Genomic DNA, 15,357 nt, shown 5'->3' with positions numbered 1-15,357 from the left:
ACGAGTAGCAATGGAAAGATAGTATTTTCCAGCAAGTAGCAAAAGCATCGTGACATAACCACAACATTTATGAGCACATATTTTGTGTACATACTACGTACTCAAAAGAATTACCATGAGGAGGATGTGGATAATTGGTGAACCTAGGCCGAGCATCAGTCCATGCACGTGTATCATGAGAAGATCATCCATGCCATCTAGGAACAGGAAATGTGAACCTCAAGTCAAAATCGCATATTGAACGTAGGTAGCAGATAGATAACACGACTGGTAACAGTGGAATGTGACACGTGACTCGAAAGAATCGCAACATAAGGATAGCAATAGAGCAACGAGAATGAAACTGCAAAATATGTGAAGGAGGTGGGCTCGCCTGTGAAACTATGCAGAAGAACTTGTCGTATCTCATAACACCACTTCGTGATCCTATCCGGCAAGAAGAGAATGTTGGAACAAACAACGGATGCAAAACTTACAACTATGGAAGAAGAACCAGCATGATGGAGATATGATATGCATGTCATGACATGTATGATGCGATGCAACTTATCCAAATTAAGCGGGATCGGAACCCCGGACAAACAAATTAGGGTTGGAGTTGTATTTTCTACCGGCGGAGTTAAATGTTGATTAGCATGGCATAATGTGGCATGGGTGAGCTAGTTCAATATTAAACGGCGTGGGGAAAACCTAATTGGAATTCCGACATACTCTCGGTATTCTATTAGGTGGAAATGCACAACTATCAACGCACAACATGATGCGAGATGCAAACAGGCATATGGATGTCATATTCATGTTCCTTGCATTTTTATGATCAAAATTCATATGTAACACTTTTTATTTTAAATTACCAAATAAAAATTATTAACATATTAGTATTTATTATTTAAAATAGAAAAATATGATTTATTTTATTAAGAAAAGGACCCGAAATTTTTTTCTATCCGGGGGCTAGGGACTCCGGATTAAGCAATAGAAAACACAAAGACCTTGATGCAAAGTTCTCAGATCTGGATCTAGGGACTGATTTCTCACCGTGGTGGGATCTAGCCCAAGACACTGACATGCGGGACCCGCGGCGCTGACGAGGATGCCGAGCTAGTGATGACTGGGACGAAGGAGCGGATGTATCTGTCAAAACTGAAGATCATCTCCAGTACAGCGACAACGAACCGAGGAAAACAACGATGTTGGCCACGAATCGGCGGCGCGCTGCGGCGGGAGGAAGGGGAAGGGGATGGTGAGGCTCACCGGGATGGCTAGGATGAAGTCGACGGAGGCGGGTGTCACATCCCAAAATTTTCTGAATTTTGGAATGAAAAATAAAAATAAATTTAATGCTTGATTGATGAACATGATTGAAAATTCACCAGAAATTTAAAATTTTGAGGTTATTTAAAAGTAATTTCCATAATAAGGTTTGCAATGTTTTCAAAGTATTTTAAAAATCAAACATATTTTGACTTTCAAGATTTTCAAATTTTTAATGAATTTCTATTTAAGAGAACAAAACCCTAGAAAACTCTATTTGCAAAATAATGCCTAAGTAACCATATAGGCCAAGTGTATATAATGATTTTTTTTATTTTCACAAATGGATTTTAAACAGGTCACTTAGTGTCCTAAAACACTATTTTGATTTTTACAAATTTTTAGAAACTTGTTTGGTATGCGTATGTTGAAACTATTCTCATATAGCCATAATGGCATAGTTGTAATAAAATGATATAAAATAATAATTTATAAAATTTAAGTTCTTTTGTTGTTCTATGCTAAGAAGCATCATTTTTCAAACTTATAGAAATTTGTTTCACTCAAATCAAAGTTACGAAACTCATTTTATAAAAGAAACAAGTAAAAAGAAAGAAAAAAAAGAAAAAAAACATAGTGTGCCGGTGACAGACCGGCTTAAGGGCATCTCCAGCGGCACGATGCAAACGGACGATGACCGAGCGTTTTTATCCGCCGTGACCGGAAATGCGTCTGGGCCCTGCTCCAGCGGGGCGACGCAAAGTGACCGGGCCGTCCGCGGAGGGCCAGGTTTGCGTCTTCGCAGACGCTCCGCAGACGCGCCGAGCGTCCTCCATTTCTTACCCGGTCCCACAAGTCAGGGACAGCGAAATCGACTGCTTGGATTTGCTTCTTTTTCCCCTTCTTTGCTGCCCTAGTGCGACGCCACCACCCCAACCCCACCCACCGCCGTCCCGCCGCAGCGCCGCAGTACTCGCCGTCGGCTCCGTTGTCGCCGCGCGGGAGAGCAGGATCGTATCTGCCGGCTATTTTGGGGCCAAACGTTGCCGGTTGTGCCGCCCTTCCGCGCCGCCCACGACCTGTTCGGTCAGTTGCGCCGGTAGGTTTGTTCTCCTGTTTTTGGCGCTATTTGTGCGCGGCCATTGATCAACAGTTCGTACCCACGTAGATGAACATGTGGCATATGGTGGAGAAGTTCCGCGCGGAGGTCGTTGACTCCTCTTCCGACGACGAGTCCGATCAGTCGGCGTAGACATTGGCAACTACTGCGGCGTCCATGATCCACGAGTTCACCTCAAACCCGGGGACGGTGCACCGGGGCTCTGTGAAGGGGCGCTCCAAAAACCTGCCGCGCAACAGAGTGGCAGGGCAGGCCCGCCTCCACAAGGACTACTTCCACCTCACCAATCCGGTGTTCCCGGAAAAAGTGTTCCGGCGCCGATACAGTATGTCAAGGGACCTGTTCTTGGTCATTCTACGCGGCGTCAGAAACTATGACCCCTACTTCCAATGCAGACCCGATGCAACAGGTGCGCTAGGCTTCACCTCCTACCAAAAATGCTTCGTGGCTATTTGCATGCTCTCATATGGAATGGCTGCGAATATATTCGATGAGTATCTTCGAATGGGTGAGAGCACCTGCCTTGAGACTATGTACAGGTATTGCCGAGTCGTGATTGCCGTGTTCGGACAACATTACTGTAGGGAGCCAACTGTTGAGGATACAAGGCGGCTCCTATCTATCAACAAGTCTAGAGGATTCCCAGGAATGATTGGCAGCATAGATTGCATGCACTGGGAGTGGAAAAACTGTCCATTTGGATGGCAGGGTGCGTATAGCGGGCATGAGGAGGGACGGACTGTCATTCTTGAATATGTCATATCTCAAGATTTATGGATTTGACATTCATTCTTTGGTATGGCTGGTTCCAACAGTGACATCATTGTGTTGCACCGATCCCCAGTTTTCAACAGGCTCATGCAAGGCAAAGCTCCCCGGGTGACCTACGAGATCAATGGAAATGAATACAACAAGCCATATTATCTTGCTGATGGCATCTACCCTGACTGGGCCACACTGGTGAAGACTGTGTGTAATCCAAACTCCGAGAAGACGAGGAGGTTTGCCAAGATGCAAGAGGCTTGCAGGAAAAATGTGGAGCGCGAATTTGGTGTGCTCCAAGCTTGGTGGGCAATTGTTCGTCACCCGGCAAAAACATGGTCACTGAAGACCATGCATGAGGTGATGACATGCTGCGTGATCATGCACAACATGATCGTTGAGAACGAGCGTCCTGATGGCTCCAATGAGAACCATTGGGAATTCCAAGGTGACCTGGTTGCGCCACTTCCTGGAGCTTCATCTTGGGAGGACTATCTACATATGAATGTAGAAGTCACTAACGAGAACGTCTGCAAACAGCTGCAAATGGATCTGATTGAGCATCAATGGACATTGGCTGGCCATGAAGATCATGCCTAGAGGAATACTATCTTATTTTCATGTAGACTTTTCAAACTTTGAATGTACTAACTATGACTTCGTTGAATTCTTTATTTTGTTGTTTGGAAACTTCATAATTGATGCAAACGCGGAAATGCGTCGGGCCACTGGAGCCACCCCCAGGCGCAAACGGACGCGCGGAAAAAATGGTCTGTCTCGCGTCCACCGCTCGACGCAAACGGACCCTAGCGGACACCAAAATGCGTCGCGCTGCTGGAGATGCCCTAACAGGCAGCCAGGCCAAGCCCACCAGGACGACCGAGCCAGGCAGCCACGGTCGACCGAAGCCCTCGGTCAAGGATCCAACGATCCCGTGTTTATAAAACTTACCTTCACTTAAACCCTAATATCTCCATCTATACAGCTCCAAATTCGGATCCGTTTGTTTTATGCGTTCCTAACTTTGAGGTTCACCTTTTCCACCGACCTATGGTCTATATAAACCCTCCAGCACCCCGCAGATTCGTTTTCCCTTTGATTCCTCTCGAAACCCTAGATCAACGAATCTTAACTCGTTGTTTTGACCACCAAAACCACCTCAAATCGCTTCGGCTTCTACACGAAAGTTGTAGATCTCGTCGAGATCTTTCAATCCCGACCAATCTCGCATCTTTTCGCCCACTGTACACGGAGAATTTTGCATCGCAAGGCGTCAGGTCTGACAAAGAGAATTCTCAATTAGTCCGCGCTCGTTCCACGAAATCCAAATTCCTTTGGTGAGAAGGTAGATCCGATCATGCTCTACAACTTTGATGTTGAAAGTTTTTCGATTTGAAATACCGATTTGTCTTTCATCTACAGATCTATTTCGAGTCATCCAGAGCCAAATCGAGTTTCAAAACAATCCTGAATCGTCGTGCGTTCAACACGGAAGTTGTTCCTCTCGTCAAGATCTTTCCATTGCCGCAAATCTCACCTTGTTTCGTTCATCGAGCATGAAAAAAAATCGTGTTACAAGATTCAGATTTTATAAGGTATAACTCAGATCTTTTGAAACTCATTAATCCGATTTGAAAAGTAATTTCAATGGTAGATAGATCTATTAATTCTATACAACTTCGATGTAGAAAGTTTTTCCATCTGAACAAAATTTCTGTCAACCTATATGACATCATCATGACATCAGCATAGTCAACTCAGTCTGTTCAAAGTCAATTACAGCCAGTGGTACGATCAGCGGATACCAAGAAAGATCAAGATCTGATCAATGATCTGATCAATAAGATCAAGGATCTGATAAGCGTCCCAGTCAAACCCGTTTAAATTTAAATTTTAAAATGTGAGATTGCATGTCCAACTTGTAAAATTGATATAAAATCATCCATAGGTCCAAAATTTGCAAATTTTATATCGTTGGAAAGCTTATAACCTGTAGAATACTTTCATGCAATAATACTGTATAGGTTGTGTGGTAATTTTCGTATCATAAATCAAATAGGAAAATTAAATCTTTTGCACTATAAAATTTGTATAAAATAATCCGATGGCCCAAATTTTATGAATTTGTAGTCTCTGAATCCTTAGAACATGTAGAACATCATGGAACCAGAAAACTTCAAAGTTGTTATGTGCACAAACTTTGTGCATTGAAATTCGTTCAAATTACTATTCTAATCATAACTTGAGTTCTAAAAATGATTTTGACGTGAACCCGATTGCATAAGTCTTGTTTTAAAGTACTCTATCCAGTAGCACCACCGTCCAAAATATTTGAATTACTTTGCAAATATTCAAATTCAAATATGAGAATTTGAGTATATATCCATTATTGTTTTCTATAATCCTTTCTCAACATGATTCTTTTGTGAAGGTGAAACTTATGATCACATCCACACACCAATACCACTGGACACTTTACCTTAAACTAATATCGTGTCTATCCAAATTCTTTTTCATTCATCCCTTTGAATTTTTAAAACTATTCAACTTACAAATGAGTAAATTGAGTAATTTCATCTGTCATTAGTTCATACCCAAGCCTATGTGTAACCCATACTATCTTAGTAAGTGTTGTCACACTTTACTAAATAATGTTTAGAGTTGCGCCATTTGAGACTCATGTGATTTTATCACATGGATCATCCATTTACCCATTCTTGAGTAGCAAACAACAATTGACCATAGGTTCTTATCAATCAGTTTCTTCTAAGTACTTAACTTAGATAATCATTTTCTTTCCAAGTATTTGACTCATTCGTTCAATATCTCCAATTCATATCTTGCAAGCCGTGCCTCATGCCATATCTCCTCTATCCTTTGAGCACTAAGATATATAAAGAATAAAATAAAAATGAACAACACACGTTTCTAAATTGTTGTCTTGTTTGATTATGTTATTGTTGAATGGTGTGCTTATGTTGTGTTATATTTTATCTTATATTTCGTATGAAGAGCGACGTATTTTTGCTGAGAGAAGTGAACACATTTCGACTACCAAAAAGGCAAGTGACATTCAAATCCTACTTATTTTATTTATGCATTAGTGTTTTGAAACCTAGTATGCTTGGTAGGATTTTGTTTTTCAAAAGTAAAGTATTATGCTATGCTTAGCAAACCCTAGTAGTGTGTAGCTACTCCTGAACCCACTGCTAGGATGATTTAGTTTGTCTTGCAACATCAAATGCCAATGTTGTTTCATTATTTTGGATTTGAGTGTTTGAAAATTTTAAAATTAACAACCTTAATGAAACACCTGGGTGGATTTGATATTGATTGGTGGGCGGCTACTCGGGACCACGCGCCCTGGCCATTTTAACCAGTGGACTTAAGTGGGGGTTGTCACCCGAGAGTTTGCAGTTGTATAGTGGCTACTCAGGGCTACATACCTGGCGCTTAACCAGGGGTGTGGTGGTTGTCACCTGAGGGTTCACTTGTGGTTGGCCACCCAGGATTAAAGAGATTATTATGTCTTCCATGTTTTAGATAGCTTCTAGTGCAGCCTTATGGTATTATGGGCTCTGCCAGCATTAAGTAAGTTGTGAGGTCCAACTTGTTTGCTAGACAGGATGATGTGACTGCAGCCAAATGAGTACGAGTCTAGCTAGTATGGTTGAAACCTCCTTCTAAAAGATCTTGTCTCATTCTTCTCTTGAGAAGGGTGGGTCCTAAGGTGAAAGTGCACAACCTCTCGAGAGTTAAACCTAAGATCTTAGCCGTGTCCTCGGTTATGGACAATTTGAGCTCCTGGACAAGGAATGTACGGAAGAATCTCATCACCCTTTTCTGAATGAGTTAAAAATTGAGTAGTAATTGTCTAATAGTACATGGAAAATGTAACCATGGTACTGTTTATGACATCATTGCAAGTTTTGTAAAATGTTTTGTTTTAAATAAAATGTAGGATAAAATTAGCTTTATGCAAATTTGCCTAAACTCCACTAGCCAAATATCATGTAGATAGTCATGTCTAAAACTGCCACCAAATAAGTGTCATTTGCCACTACATCATTGTACTGACCTCCATTCGTGGGGCTGCATATTCAAACGTGCAGATTTTTCTAAGAAGAAGTACATGGTAGGATCTCGAGTCTACATTCCAACATGACTGCCTGTGGCACATGAAGATGATGAAGGCTCATTGATGATTTACTTTCCACTGTGTTTGTTCTGAACATTTCATTTGAGCTGGTCCATGTGACTATGCAATTTGTAAGGTTTTACTTTGCCCTCTGGATCAACGATGTAGTAACTTGATACTATTGCAATGATTACTATATTTTGTAACGTGTGTGCTATCAGTGATCCCGGAAATAGCACTATAGACATGTATCTTATCTTTATTAAAAGGTAGGGTGTTACAGCAGGAAGCCAGAGGAAGCGCTCGGGCCGACGGAGAGGAAGCAGAGAGACTCAACGTCGCTGACGCGCGCGACATTGGCGGACGCAGGAACAAATCGGGGGGGGGGGCGGGGGGGGGCACGCCTCAAAAAAAAAAAACTTGTGCCTCTAAATTGTGAAAAACGTTTGCAAATGAATAATATATAACCCTGATGTCGGGGTGTGGAATTGAATTGGAGTCAATACCAAATCAGCTACTGTATTGAAATGGACTCAAATACCAATTCACGTGTTTTGGTTGTGCACGGTATTACTAGATGGAATCATGCGAGTAGTCAATTCTAAATTTATCTTTGGATGTCCATCAAGCTGAATTCAGGCATCTTCTCCGCTGCTCACACCGCCGCAACACGTTAGGGCATCTCTAGCGGCGCGACGCAAACGGACGCTGAGCGACCGTTTGTGTCCGCCGTGACCGGAAATGCGTCTGGCACCACCTCCAGCGGGGCGACGCAAAGTGACCGGGTCGTCCGTGCACCAGGTTTGCGTCTCCGCGGACGCTCGGCGGTCGCGGAATCTGTCCACGTTGGGTACATTCGGGCCCGGTCGGCACTGAGTAGATAAGCAAAAAAAAATTCATTACTATTGATTGGCCAAAAGTACCATCTTTACAGAGATGGTTAGTCGAGTTAACCTAAACTACAACGGCCGTACCTACTCGCTGTCGCGCGGCCTACACCGGCCTCGGTTACTCGCAGTCACGCGCCCTACTACTGGCCGTCGGATGGGCCAGCACCGTCGTCGAAGCGGGAGCGCTTCTTGCATTCCGCGCGCCGCGCACGCCGGCGAACGGACATCTCGTCCTGCCGCCTGCGGCGTTCGAGGGCCTCGGCCAGGGAGCTGTCCCACAGGGCCGTCGCCTGGGCAATGGCCACCTTGGTAGCCACCGCCTCCGCCGTCGCCCGGGCCTCCTCCTCCTCCTCCGCCGCCTGGACCGCCGCCGCCCGGGCCTCCTCCTCCGCCGCCGCACGGACCGCCGCCGCGTCCTCCTTCGCACAGGACCGCCGCACGGATCGCCGCCACGTCGGCGATGAAGCGGGCTCTGTCCCTAGCCGCCGCCACGGCTTCGTCCCTGGCGGCGATGGCGACCTCCGGCTCCCGGTTCTCTGCTCGACCCGCGCGGGAGAAGGGCCCCTACGCTGGAGCGAGTCCAGGTCGGAGCACATTAACCCCGAGCCATGGCCGTCGCATAGCCGGCGGCTTCCTCCTCCGCCACCCAAGCCTGGCGGCGGCGGGCGTCCCCTGCCGGGGACTCGAAGGACGCGAGCGAGAACCCGCTGGTCGCCGGCGCACTCGAAGCGCACAGGCACGGGGGCCGTCGTCCGCGATGTCGTGGATGACGGCGTCGGCCGGGGGGGCGCGATGGCCGCCCGCGCCTCCGCGAGCTCGGCCCTGGCGTCGGCGAGCTCGGCCATGGCGTTGGCGATCTCCACCCTGGTCGCCGCGAGGCGCCCTTCCGCGCGCTCTGCCGCCTCCGCCTCCGCGACCTCCAGGTCCAGCTGCTGGGCCTCAACGCCGGCGGCGGCTACCTCGTCCTCCTCCTCCTCCGGGTGGAGCTGGCGGTACATGTGAACAACGTGCTCCCAACTCATGTGGTCCGCCATGGATGGATGGTAGGGTTAGCTTGAGGTGTGCCCGTCGCCCCCGGCGGTGTCCACCATATATAGCCACGGCGGGCGGGAAACGGCGTTGGCGCACAGGGAGTTTCCCGCGCGCGCGAAACGCCAGCGAAACTTGCCAATGTATTGGGCGCGCGCGGGAACGATCGTCGTCGCGCGGGAACAGTTAATCGCCGGCGGCAGTCCTCGACGGGACGTAAAACGCCATTAGCGACCTTGACCCTGTCCCCGGATAAAATATGCGTCCGCACCGCTGGAGGTACCCCGACGCAAACGGTCGCCCTGGGCCACAACGCGTCCGCGGGCCGACGCAAATGGACATTTCGGACGTCCGAAATGCGTCGGCCAAATCCTTGTTCCTTCCTATTTCTTTCGTCCAGCCAAGAGAAACACAAACTTTTTTTTTCTTGTACAGTAATTGATTTAACTAGAAAAAAGTACACATAGTTGAGCAGAGCTTGCTCTTACACATACGAACGACCAAAGCAGAACATATTTTATGAACGCAAATAGATTTCATTCAGAAATTCTACACAAAAAAAGTGGCACAAGCGAAGACAGTGCAGTTCGTCAGCTAAAATTGAAGCTAACCGCATTGATCTGGCGGAGGAGACCATGGGTCCACATTTGCGCCGCAACGGGAACCTCTCTGGCTCCGTCTCTGCGTGTTTGACCACTCTGGCTTCGCCATGAGGCTGCAGCATCACCACTACACGGCGAGAACAGAGAGGGTTTGGGAGTTCGAGGACGACACAGAGTTGGAGGCGAGGTCTCGCGACCATGTTTCTTCCGAGCGCCGCGTATCCGGCGAGATCTGGAGCCAGCGTCCAGGGGAGAGGGAGAGGAGCCAGGGGAGGGGCGAGCCGAGCCAGCCGGCGAGGTGGCGGCGGAGGGCGCAACCGCGCAAGGGGCAGCCGCTGTCGGACGCCCGGAGAGCGGAGGTATGGCTCTCGTTCCGTCGCTCGGCCTCGACGAGTCCATGTTTCGCTCGGCCTTTCTGGATTAGGCGCTTGGTCATTGGGCCAGGTATTCGAGGTATCCAGATTTATTGTCAGATTTCAGGGTGGGCCACGGCCCCCCTGCCCGCCCACCCACTGCATCCGCCCATGGTGCGCGGAGACACTGGCTGACCCCTCAGAAGAGGCGAGATCGTCGCTGGAGATGTGCGACATGAATAGGGTGAGAGGGTTTGGGCCGATGCTGGTCACGGCAGAAGATTTGGCGAGAACTCTGGAGTCCAACGCACTGATGTTGGTTGGCGATGGTGCAGGCTTCAAAGTGCTGGAGCGTCCATAAAAATTATCCAGGGTCTTTGGTGGTTGCTTATGTGCCCTCCCTCCCCCCCCCCCCCCGCTGTGTCAAAACTCCTAGTTTCGGTTTGTAATATGGTATGTTATGTGTGTGGAGGAACTGCTAGGCTTTTGCTATTGGCATAAGTTGGTTGTAAAAATGCTGGATGGTTGTTTGGTGACTATGGTTTTAGTAAATGGAACCGGGGTGTGAAGCCCTGTTTTTCTAAAAAAAGAAGAACTCGTCAATTTCGAGCTCGAATCGGTGATTTCTTCGGACGAGGATGTTCAGCGCGAGGAGGGGAATCTCGTGGTGGCCTTGGCTTGGCGAGGGGAGGCCGGAGTCGACGAGGCGCCGACGTTCTGCAGCCGGGCTAAACCCTCTTTGTTTCTGCCTTGGAGAGGAAGATAAAAAGGGAGGTGGAGAGATTCGTGGGCGAGGGGAAAGGGGAGGCGCGGTCCAGGCAATAAAATGAGGGGGAATGGGGTTATCTGGGGGAGGAGAAAGGGAGCACGACGAGTGGACCATGGCGCTCATGCCTTCTGCGTGCCAGAAGACGACGATGAGTGGAGACTCGATCGGTGCGAAAGGTTATCGGGCTGGTCAGGTGGGCTGGGCCGGGAGAAAAACAAAGAAGAAAGATGGGCAAGGAGGTGGGGTAGGCCTGGCCCTTTTTCTTTTTAACAAAATTTTGTATTTGATTTATAGATAAAGAAAAGAGTCACAAGGAATGGGTGTTCGGGAGCTGTTGCTGCAGTTGCAAGATCAGATGGAGGTGTTTTTGTGGGGGCATCTGCAGTCCATTTTGATGGAATTTCGGATCCAGAGGTGCTCGAGGCAATGGCGGTCCGGGAAGGACTTAATTTGACACTTGACCTGAATCTGCATCGCATTAAGGTAGCTAGCGACTGCCAGACGGTGATCATGGCGTTGCATGAGCAGAATCTGGGAGTTTTTAGTTCTATCACACATGAAATAAAGAAGACGGCCGATGGTTTTGGCGAGGTGGTTTTCGTGCATGAGAACAGATCCTCAAATATGAAGCCTCACAATCTAGCGCGGCTAGTTCTTTCCAATCCTTCTGGTCGTTATGTTTGTTTTGTAAGTCCGTCCGATGGCGTTTGTATTCCACAACTCCTTATAGTTTGAAACAAAAGGGTTGGATGATTCTCAAAAAAAAAGATAAAGAAAAGAGAAGGGAGGCAAGGGTTTATTTTTCAGAGAACTATTTTAGTATGCAACTTTGAAATACTTGAACAAGATTTAAAAGTAGTTTTTCAACAAATCCAAAATAATAATATTTTGGGTTTTATTATTATTGAAATAAGATAAGGAAGAAAGGGTTTTCATAAAAATAATTTTCTTGAAAGCTTTTATAGAAACATGCAAGGTAATTGATGCCATGATTATGCACAAAACAAAAGAACATGCAAATCTAACAAGGGTATTACCCTTGGCCGTTACAATCGACAACAGTAACAAGGAACCTTGCCCCGAGGTTCCACGACTAGGTACATGGGAGGTGAACTATCGGGTCTTCTGGCGACGTGTCAGTCTCCTCGACACCACTAACAAGAGTTCTTGCTCCAGGTTGATTGGTCGACAGCACCAACAAGAATTGTTCCATCAACGATGATGTGCTTATGTCGAGAATCTTTGGTTGCAGAAAATCACGCTCCATACGAAAAAGATGGAAGGAGTAACGATCACATTGATCCACGTGGCAACCAATTGTCATTCCAAGCATGTGTCTTTTCACTTGTTCCAATCCTTTTTATGACGCCCTGAACAAGTATCTCACAACCATCGATAATCAAACGCCAAATCTGAGTTGGGTGTGATCCTAACCGTGCATCAAGAAAACCGCAATCTGGAAAATAGATTGCATTGAGAATCCTGGCACTTAAAGTTTCTGGGTTTTGTAGAATTCTCCAAGCTTGCCGAGCTAGCAAAGTCAGATTAAAGATTTCGATATCTCTAAAACCCAAACCTCCTGCATATTTGGGTGTGGTCATTTCTTCCCATGCCACCCAACAAGTTCTCCTCTTCCCATCACGGCATCCCACCAAAAATTACGGAGGAGTCCATTGATATGTTGGCATAGACCACGAGGTAGTCTGAAGCATGCCATGGAATATGTGGGAATTGCATGTGCAACAGAGTTGATAAGAATCTCTTTGCCCTCAAAGGATAGAAGATGTTCCAGTCATCCTTGAATTCTTTTTCTAGACACATTCATTTAAGTGTTTGAATGCACCCTTGATAGATCGTCCAATATTTGACGGCATACCAAGATATCTTTCACTCAATGACTCGTTCTGGACATTTAGAGCATTCTTCATTGTTGTGTGTGTCACACCCTTTACTGAAGAACACCGAAGATTTATCAAGATTGATTCTTTGCCCTGAGGCTTGACAATAAGCTTCCAGCACCTCAGCTACTTCTCCCGCACCCTCCACACTCGCTTTCACAAACAAGGCTATCATCAGCAAACAATAGGTGGTTGATTGCCGGGAAAGTGCTAGCCACTTTTAAACCTTGAAGGCTTGATGATTGTAACACACTTCTTGATTTTAACAGGCACAAAAGGCCCTATGCTGCAAGCAAAAACAAATGCGAGGAGATAGGGTCTCCTTGACGGATACCACGAGTAGGTTTGAAAGTTTCAGTCGGTGATCCATTGAACATAACTAAGAATGTACCGTGGATACCATTCTCATCACCAGGTTTACCCATTCGGAGTTGAAGCCTAATTTCAACATTATGGCTTTCAGATATTACCATTCAACCCGATCATATGCTTTCTTCATATCTAGCTTAAGAGCACAATGTTGGTGTTTCTTCGCCTTGTTTCTCTTCATAAAGTGCAAGCACTCATAAGCTGTAATTATGTTATCTGTGATCAACCTCCCTTGGATGAAGGCTGATTGCTCCTGCGAGATAATCTCCGGCAAAATCTTCTCCAGTCGATTAGCAAGGACTTTCGAAGCAATTTTATAAATAACATTGCATAGGCTAATCGGTCGAAACTGACCTAGTTCAGTCGGGCTTGCCACCTTCGGAATAAGCACAATGAAGGCGTCATTTATCTCCTCAAGGCTATCATCTCCCCGGAGTATACGGAGGACTGAACTTGTAACTTCAGCTCCCAATAACCACTACAAGAAAAGTTGCCATGGCCGACGAAGTTGAAGTCGCGCCGTGGTTGCTGGTGTACCATGGCCGACGATTTTTGGTCTCTCCGTTGTGCATGTCAAAACTTTTTTTTCTCGTTTTTGAGGCCACCTAGCCCGACGAAAACGGCCAAAACGTCGCGTATGGTGGCCCGGGACGTGGTGCATCTCGAAATCTCGGGTTCGCCGGCCGAGTCAACGCAAATCCACACCGCCGAGGGATGTAGGGCCCAGATGGCAGCCTCTCTGGCATTGTTTTTTTTTCTCGATCGCGCCATCTCGTTCAACGCTCTCCGATCGAGCCGTTTACGATGCAGGATCATGGGTCCCGCATGTCATCCTCTATGAACCAAAATTCTTTCTATTCTTGGATTTTTTTTTGACCCCCTGATTTCTGGCTACTTCCTTTTTCTTTTGATCCCTTGCCGCCTTGGAAACGTTGAGACCGCTGCTGCTAAATGGGACCCGCATGTCATCCTCTATGTGCAATCAACTTTCTTTTCTTGGAGTTTTTTTTGGCACCTCATATTTGGTCACTTGCCTTTTTCTTTCGCTCCCGTCCCGCCTCTCAAACGGTGATACCGCTGCTGCTAAATGGGACCCACATGTCATCCTCTATGTACTATAAAACTTTCTTTTCTTGAATTATTTTTAGCTCCTGATATTTGGTCACTTGCCTTTTTCTTTCGATCCCCTGCCGCCTCTCAAACGGTGATACCCCTGCTGCTAAATGGGACCCGCATGTCATCCTCTATGTACTATAAAACTTTCTTTTCTTGAATTATTTTTGGCTCCTCATATTTGGTCACTTGCCTTTTTGTTTCGATCCCGTGCAGCCTCTCAAACGGTGATACCGCTGCTGCTAAATAGGACCCGCATGTCATCCTCTATGTACTATAAAACTTTCTTTTCTTGAATTATTTTTGGCTCCTGATATTTGGTCACTTGCCTTTTTCTTTCGATCCCCTGCCGCCTCTCAAACGGTGATACCGCTGCTGCTAAATGGGACCCGCATGTCATCCTCTATGTACTATAAAACTTTCTTTTCTTGAATTATTTTTGGCTCCTCATATTTGGTCACTTGCCTTTTTCTTTCGATCTCATGCCACGTTTGAAACGTTGAGGAACATGCTGGCTCATGGGACCCGCATGTCATCCTCTATGTGCTATAAAAGTTTATTTTCTTGGATTTTTTTCACCCTCTGATTTTTGGCTATTTCTTTTTTCTTTTGATCCCCTGCCGTCTTGGAAACGTTGAGTAAGCTGCTGACTCATGGGACCCGCATGTCATCCTCTATGTACAATCAACTTTCTTTTCTTGAATTGTTTTTGGATCCTGATATTTGGTCACTTGCCTTTTTCTTTCGATCTCATGCCATGTTTGAAACGTTAAGGAACCTGCTGGCTCATGGGACCAGCATGTCATCCTCTATGTGCTATAAAAGTTTATTTTCTTTATTTATTTCACCCTCTGATTTTTGGCTATTTCCTTTTTCTTTTGATCCCCTGCCACCTTGGAAACGTTGGGTAAGCTGCTGACTCATGGGACCCGCATGTCATCCTCTATGTACAATCAACTTTCTTTTTCTTTTGATCTCAAGCCGCATTTGAAACGTTGAGACCGCTGCTGCTAAATGGGACCCGCATGTCATCCTCTATGTACAATAAAGTTTCTTTTCT

The 15,357-nt window shown here is 46.3% G+C and overlaps 1 long non-coding RNA gene across 1 annotated transcript; it reads left to right on the top strand.

Moving 5' to 3' along the window:
- The first annotated feature begins 5,995 nt into the window (after positions 1 to 5,995).
- On the top strand, positions 5,996 to 7,480 carry LOC139839212 (uncharacterized). Its single transcript, XR_011756876.1, has 2 exons — positions 5,996 to 6,198; positions 7,249 to 7,480. It is a non-coding gene; the product is annotated as an uncharacterized lncRNA (long non-coding RNA).
- The last annotated feature ends 7,877 nt before the right edge of the window (positions 7,481 to 15,357 follow it).

The sequence above is a fragment of the Lolium perenne genome, chromosome 4 (genome assembly GCF_019359855.2).
Source record: "Lolium perenne isolate Kyuss_39 chromosome 4, Kyuss_2.0, whole genome shotgun sequence".
Lineage (NCBI taxonomy): Eukaryota > Viridiplantae > Streptophyta > Magnoliopsida > Poales > Poaceae > Lolium > Lolium perenne.
Note: the sequence above shows the minus strand (reverse complement) of the source record. Positions and strands in the feature narration are given on the sequence as shown.